At 37.0% G+C, this 7,293-nt stretch overlaps 2 protein-coding genes across 2 annotated transcripts in view; both read right to left on the bottom strand.

The window, feature by feature from the left end:
• galnt16 (UDP-N-acetyl-alpha-D-galactosamine:polypeptide N-acetylgalactosaminyltransferase 16) overlaps positions 1-7,293 on the bottom strand; it is a 375,091-nt gene that overhangs the window by 115,832 nt on the left and 251,966 nt on the right. The window lies entirely within an intron of this gene.
• zc2hc1c (zinc finger, C2HC-type containing 1C) overlaps positions 1-7,293 on the bottom strand; it is an 835,825-nt gene that overhangs the window by 697,754 nt on the left and 130,778 nt on the right. The window lies entirely within an intron of this gene.

The raw sequence follows: 7,293 nt of genomic DNA, 5'->3' as shown, positions 1-7,293 counted from the left end.
CAGCCCTGCTGAAAAATCCAGCTTAAACCAACCTAAGCTGGTTGGCTGGTTTTAATTGGTTGACCAGCCTGGTTTTAGAGGGGTTTTGGCCATTCCAGGCTGAATTAAAGCAATTTCCAGCCTGGTCTAAGCTGGTCAGGCTGGGAGATGACCAGCTAAAACCAGCTTGACCAGCCTAACCAGCCAAGACCAGCGGTGTCCAGCTTAAACCTGGCTGGTCAAGCTGGTAATAAATTAATATTAAATATTAAATTAATAATAAGTTATATAAATCACTGATGGACCTACAAGGGGATTCATCTCTGTACATTAAAGAAAGATGGGAGAAAGAAAGTGGCTTTATCATCTCAAATGAGGATTGGCTAATTATATGTAAATTACAATGAGCTACTTCACGTTCTTCATATTGGAGAGAATTTTGCTGGGAATTTTTTTGTTTGTTTGTTTTTTTCCTTACTCCAAAACAGAAAATGTCATTTCATGGAAACTCAAATTTTTGGAGGCATTGTGCTTCGCAGGATGCTTACCATTTCCACATATTTTGGGGATGCCCTAATATTAGAGGTTTTTGGAAAGAGATACATGGTACTTTAGAATATATCTTACATTTTTCAGTTGATTTTAGCTTTGAGGTACTTTACCTAGACATGCTGTCAATGGACTCCTTGGACAGAAAAAAACAAATATATATATATATAGAATTATCCTTGCTTCAAGTAAAAAAGCCATCACTAGATGCTGGTATAAACCTAGTCCACCACAAATACAAGATTTGATAGATGTTTTGAAAAATAACATACAATGTACACAACCAAACAGATATATTTGTCGACTTGTGGTTTAAATGGATTGAATACATTACTCCCATTCAACCAAATGTTTTTCTTATGTAGAATTTTTAAGACTAATTTACCCCCCCCCCCCCCCCCACCTTATTTATTTTTTTTATTCTCTTTTTTTCTGTATATAGTGTAAGGTCCACCCAGTTGGCCCAATGCCGGTGTCCACTGGTGGATGAAGGTTCACTGCATGTTCGGTCTTTCCAGTGCACAATGTTGATTTATATTAAACTTAACTCATATCTGACTCCAATTTTAGTATGAGGTGGTTTAGAATATTAATATATTTATCCTCATTATATCGTTTATCTGGCTCCAATTATAAAACATTAAGAAGATTATATCAATATGTAATTTAGATAAATTTTTGAACCTTTTGTCTTCACTAGTAACTATCACATCCGTTCATTCGGGTGCTCATGTCGCTCAGAGAAATCGCCTCGGCCGAAGTCGTCCCTCACGGTCACACTCTGGTCAGTCTTGAATATTAAACAGAGGTAATTGACTAATACTTTAGATGGCCGCTACCAGCGCGCTCGTTCTAAAATACTTTTAGTTAGTCCCGCTTAGGTGTACACCCTTGAGTTAAGACAATATCATTTCTAATTAGAGGTTAGGGCATTAATATAAATGTACCCGACTACTGGACTCTATAGTAACTTTGGTTTTCACCAAGCCCATGGTTTCCCATATGAACTTAATTTAGAATAATATTACCTTCAAACAAAGGTCGAGTACCCAATGTAGGTTAGCCGTGCAACACCTTGTTGTCCTAGACGGAAGTTAACGCCCTTTCCAACTAAGTACACTTGAATCAATATCAAGAGTCAGCCGGATCCCTAAAACACAATTAATGTGCCCAATGCTCCATCTCAACTGGATTTTAGTCCGTCTACTGACCTGATGCAAGACGTGCGGAAACAAGGATACAGCGTAATCTACTAGAACTAACAATTACAGAGTGAGCAAAATATGTTCAAACTTAACAATTTATTAGTCAGGTAAATGTATTATGCCAATTCAATCAGTCAATTCATAAACGATCAATACAAAACATCAAATTTTTAAGGATAATTCCAAGATGAAAAGATGCATACCTGACTTCTTATTTTACATAACATAGAGCATAAGCTTCATGTTACGGGCAATTCTGCTTACCCAGATCAGCCCGTAACATGGAGCGTATGCTCTATTCTTCAAGACACTTCTATACAGCTTAAAGTGACATTAAAAGGCTTAACTAGGTTAATAAGGTGAACTAAGCAGGTTAGGGTAATTAGGCAAGTTATTGTATAACGATGGTTTGTTCTGTAGATTATCGAAAAAAAAAAATTAGCTTAAAGGGGCTAATAATGTCCCAAAAATGTTTTTTAAAAAATTAATAACTGCTTTTATTCTAGCCGAAATAAAACAAATAAGACTTTCTCCAGAAGAAAAAATATTATCAGACATACTGTGAAAATTTTCTTGCTCTGTTAAACATCATTTGGGAAATATTTAAAAAAGAAAATAAAAATCGAAAGGGGGCTAATAATTCTGACTTCAACTGTATGTCTATCGATGCTGTGAATTGTATCTCTCTGCAATAAAAACTTAAATAAAAACAAATAAATAAATAAAATGTCTGACAATGTTCTGTAAAGAAGTAACAAAAACTTAAACGTTTCAAGACTCACTGAGACAGGCCTATGCATTATTTAATCCACACCAAAATATCATGTTATCTGAAACCATTTTATCAAGTTCTATCATTACGTATGCTTTAGTGTACTGTAGAGATCTTCACAGGTCCACTTTGTTCCACTAGGTCAGACATGGCTGGAGTTCAGTATAAGTGGTTTCAGGTCTTGGGTAATTTAAAGGGGACCTATTAAACAATATTTCACATATCGTAAAATGGGGCATAATAGGTCCTCTTTAAAATATATGTGCATTTCCCAAACGGACCTGATAAAACCTGAAAGTTATAGGATGTAGTGAGGTTAAAGTGAGCAGAACTTGATCGTATATTTTCTTGTTCGTGTTAATTGTTTTAAATGACTTTGAACATGTATTTGTGACCCCGGACCACAAAACTTTCTTTTGTTGCACAGGAATATTTTGCCAATAGGTAAAAATACAGTACATTGGTCAAAATAATTCACTTTTTTTGCTCAAAATCATTATAATATTGAGCAAAAATCATGTGTTTCATTAAAATGTTTTGTAAATTTCCTGCCAAATATATATAAAAACTAATTTTTGTTTGTTTGTTTGATTGTTGCTTATTCATTCAAATTAAAGATAATACATCAAGTCATGTCCGGTTTTGTTATCCAGGGTCACATTTGTAATAAAACTCGTGCTGAATTGTGTAAAACTAGCTCGCATGTTCCCTGCAAAAATTGGCACTCACACGCAATGACACCCACACCAATGATTAAATCGCTGAGGAATATCCACAAGATAAATGTAAACATCTACAATTGTAGCTCTGACAGCTCTGACAGGGACATGATGGTTTTAAATCACTGAAAAACAGCTGCACGGATGCAGAATATGTATCACAATTGACAGTTTGTCATGTCTCTGTTTTATTCTGTTGATATGTCATCCAAATACTCATAGTAGACAGAAAAAGCAGATGGTAATATGGCTGGTCTGTGTTTTGTTTCTAAGGAGATCCCAGTGTAGCTCTAGTTACGACCGACCAATAGTTTTTGCCCGCCAGGTCTCCACACAGGTCATTCATTCATTCATTCATTTTCTTTCGGCTTAGGTCCTATTTCAAAGGTTCCAGTATTGGGAAACACCCATACACACTCTTTCACTACAGCCAATTTAGTTTATTCAGTTCACCTAAAGCGCATGTCTTTAGACTGTGGGGGAAATCAGAGCACCCGGAGGAAACCAACGCCAACACAGGGAGAACATGCAAACTCCACACAGGAATGCTCACTGGCAAAGCTGGGACTTGATCTATACATATCACATGACTGAAAACAATACATTGAACAGTTCATTTAACAGGACAGCAGGATTTTCACTAGGGCCATTTGTGTCACTCTATTTAAGATTAACTCTTGAAATGATAGACATTTCTGTATATTTTTTGTTTCTGTATGGTAATTTGTTTCTGTATAGTGTCAGACTGAATATATTATTAATTGCCATGCCGGTCCTCATATATTTTTTAAAGCAAACTTTTGGAAAGTATTAGATTAAAGTATCTGCATTAGATTAAAGTAGACTGGTATTGTCGTCTGCTTATCTATATTTTTGGCACTATATCCATCTCTCGTTCATTAGATTCACAAAATCCATCAACAGCAGGAGCAGGTACTGCAGTTTTGAAAATGAACCGTCTACTCAAGATTTGATGAGTGAACCGGTACAGCTCCTGCCAGCAGCAACAGACGGTGAGTGAAGTAGCAAGGAAACCATCAGCATCTGAAACCCTAAGCGGTGCTCAATGCCGCTTCAAGTTGCCACGTGCCATAGAGTCATCTGAAGCACAGCTCGTCCAGCAGATTATACATCGAAAAAACATTGCGTGTGTCTTAAATAGTTTTGGGGAAAAAGTTAGAAATTACAGCCTGATCTCAGGAGAAAACGTAAGTATTTTACGCTTTGCCAGTTTAGTGGCTAATTCGTACGAGTTCAGTCGTATGAAATTGTAAGATTTTAAAAAGGAGGCGTGGCACCTAACCCCACCCCTAAACCTAACCATCATTGGGGGAAGAGCAAATTGTACTAAAATGTTTTGCCAGTTTAGTGGCTAATTCGTACAAGTTTAGTCGTACGAAATTGTACGATTTTAAAAAGGAGGCGTGGCACCTAACCCCACCCCTAAACCCAACCGTCATTGGGGGATAAGCAAATCGTACTACAATGTACGAATTAAATCGTACGAATTCATACAAATTAGCCACTAAATGAAAATATTACGAATTCCCGTCAGATTGCGTTGGAAATTACCATTTTAATCCTACTTTTTTTTTTTAAAAATGCAAAAAGCAACATATTTCACATCACTTTCTTTAAGAAATAACTAAATAACACATTTAGTTACATTGATGACAGATGCAAAGTGTCTAATTATTTAAATCTAAAATAGCTAAATAATACGTCGTTATCATTCATTCAGATGTGTTATACTGGCTTCGACCCAGCTCTGCCACAGGCCACAGCAGACCAATAGCATGTAAAAACACCAGAGGAATAGATTAGTGCGATACACTACACCACAGTCAGATGGTACAGCCGCCGAGGCACTGGAGCACAAAGAGATTAGGATAATAAGTCCAGAGCCAAGAAAGGCCTTTCAGGAGAGAGAGAGCGGATAAGATTGCAGCCTGCTATCAGGTTGGCTCTGGTTCGCCCTGGATGACATTGTGAAAGGTGTCAGTCTGTAGACTAAGTTACACGCTCATTTATATTTACTGTAACCTCTATTCTGTAACCTTATTTTTTGGAAGCAAATAATCTGTACTATTTGCAAAATCATAATTATAACATCGCTCTTCATCTGAGTTTGTTTCAGGGTTAGTTCACTCAAAAAAGTAAAATTCTGGTATTAATTACTGTCCCTCATGTCGTTTCAGTTCCCTAAAGTTGTTGGTTTGCAAAGTTCTTGCCTTCATGTTCAAACTATGTTCGCTAGGTATTTTATTTTTAATATCTGAGGTAAACTTTTAAGTAAAATGTCAGGTTAAATGGTGTTTAAACTCAGACTGGTAACACTAAACACTAAATAAAGCACATATTTAGCATTTGAATGTGATCATAGTCACTCAAAAAGGACCATTTCTGGTTGTTCAAGCTATTTATTTAGAATGAGTTGAAACAACACAATTCTTTGAGTTTGTTTTGGGACCACTTAATTGTTTTTTGTTTAGTCCACTTCAATTTTTTAAAAAACTAATACGTTCAAGTTAACAGAATTCCTTCATGTTGGCCCAACACAAACTGTCACAATCACCAGTGATCTAATCCTTACAGATCACATAGATCGCATAGAACTACAAATCCGCCAATATATGGACAACAAGTTCCAGTCATGCACCACACACACTCACACCAGTTCCTGATCCTGACTGATTGCAAACACACAGTTTGGAGGATTGTCAAAGACTGATTACTAGAACTTTAAATACAGCACGCACACACACACACATCTGTGCTGAGTCTTGTTATACTGTTTATGAGCATGACGACGCGTTTTTCTTGCCGTGTTTTTGACCCTCGCCTTATTTGTTTATTTGCGTTGGCTGCTGCTTGCCTGTACTGACCACCTGCCTGTCTATCGACCACAACTCTGGATTGACCATATATATATGTTTGCTCTTGTGTTGACTGTTGCTCGCCTCACCATTCTCTTCATAATAAACCTTGCATTCAGACTAGAAAGCACCTAATTTTTTAATAGTTTTATTTTTTAGCATGACAATGATCCTAAACACACTGCTAATCATATCTGGGGAGAAAACAGCTGATGAAACAAAGTTCACACAGAGTCCAGACCTGAATATTACACTACCTGACAAAAGTCTTGTCGCCTATCCAAGTTTTAGGAGTAATATAAAAATAATAACTTGACTTCTAGTTGATCATTTGGTATCAGAAGTGGCTTAAATGAAAGGCAAAGGCCTCTAGTTTACGCTGATCATGCCTTGATTTTTAATGGTTTAATTAGGACAGTAAGGTCTGACTTTGCTCAGACAAAAGTCTTGTCATTTAGCAGAAATAATGTAGAGTACAGAATATAAAGTCATGCTGCAGTGGATAAAGAATGACTGCAATCTCTGCAATTACTCAAATCACTTATTGATAAAGTCATCTGGAATGGCAAAGAAAGTTCATCAAGATTCTTTGGGTTCATCTACAATGCCTCCTTCTTCATCTTCCCCCAGACATGCTCAATAATGTTTATGTCTGGTGACTGGGCTGGCCAATCCTGGAGCAGCTTGACCTTCTTTGCTTTCAGGAGCTTTGATGTGGAGGCTGAAGTATGAGAAGGAGCGCTCTCCTGCTGTAGAATTGTCCCTCTCCTGTGGTTTGTAATGTAATGGGCAGCACAGATGTCGTGATACCTCAGACTGTTGATTTTGATCATCCACTCTGCAGATCTCTCGTACCCCCCCAAACTTAATGTAACCTCGAGCCATGATTTTTTTCTTCACCAAACTTGACTGATATCTGTGAGAATCTTGGGATGATTGGGATGCAGTTCAACAGATGATTTATCTTCTGCCACTTTTTTATTTGTTGCTTTTACAACTGGGATCTACAACAAGACTGGTGGTTCATTCTGCTGTGGCGGCCCCTGATAAATTAAAGAGACTAAGCCGAAGAAAAATGAATGAATGAAGGTACAGTTAACTGTTGGAAAATCAAGCCAGTTCCATGCGTGTTCATTAAGAAAAGGCCAGGAGAGGGTTTTCTTCAATGCCAAAAATAATAGTAATTTATTAGA

The sequence above is a fragment of the Danio rerio genome, chromosome 17 (genome assembly GCF_052040795.2).
Source record: "Danio rerio strain M-AB ecotype USA chromosome 17, GRCz13ab, whole genome shotgun sequence".
Classification (NCBI taxonomy): Eukaryota; Metazoa; Chordata; class Actinopteri; order Cypriniformes; family Danionidae; genus Danio; species Danio rerio.
Note: the sequence above shows the minus strand (reverse complement) of the source record. Positions and strands in the feature narration are given on the sequence as shown.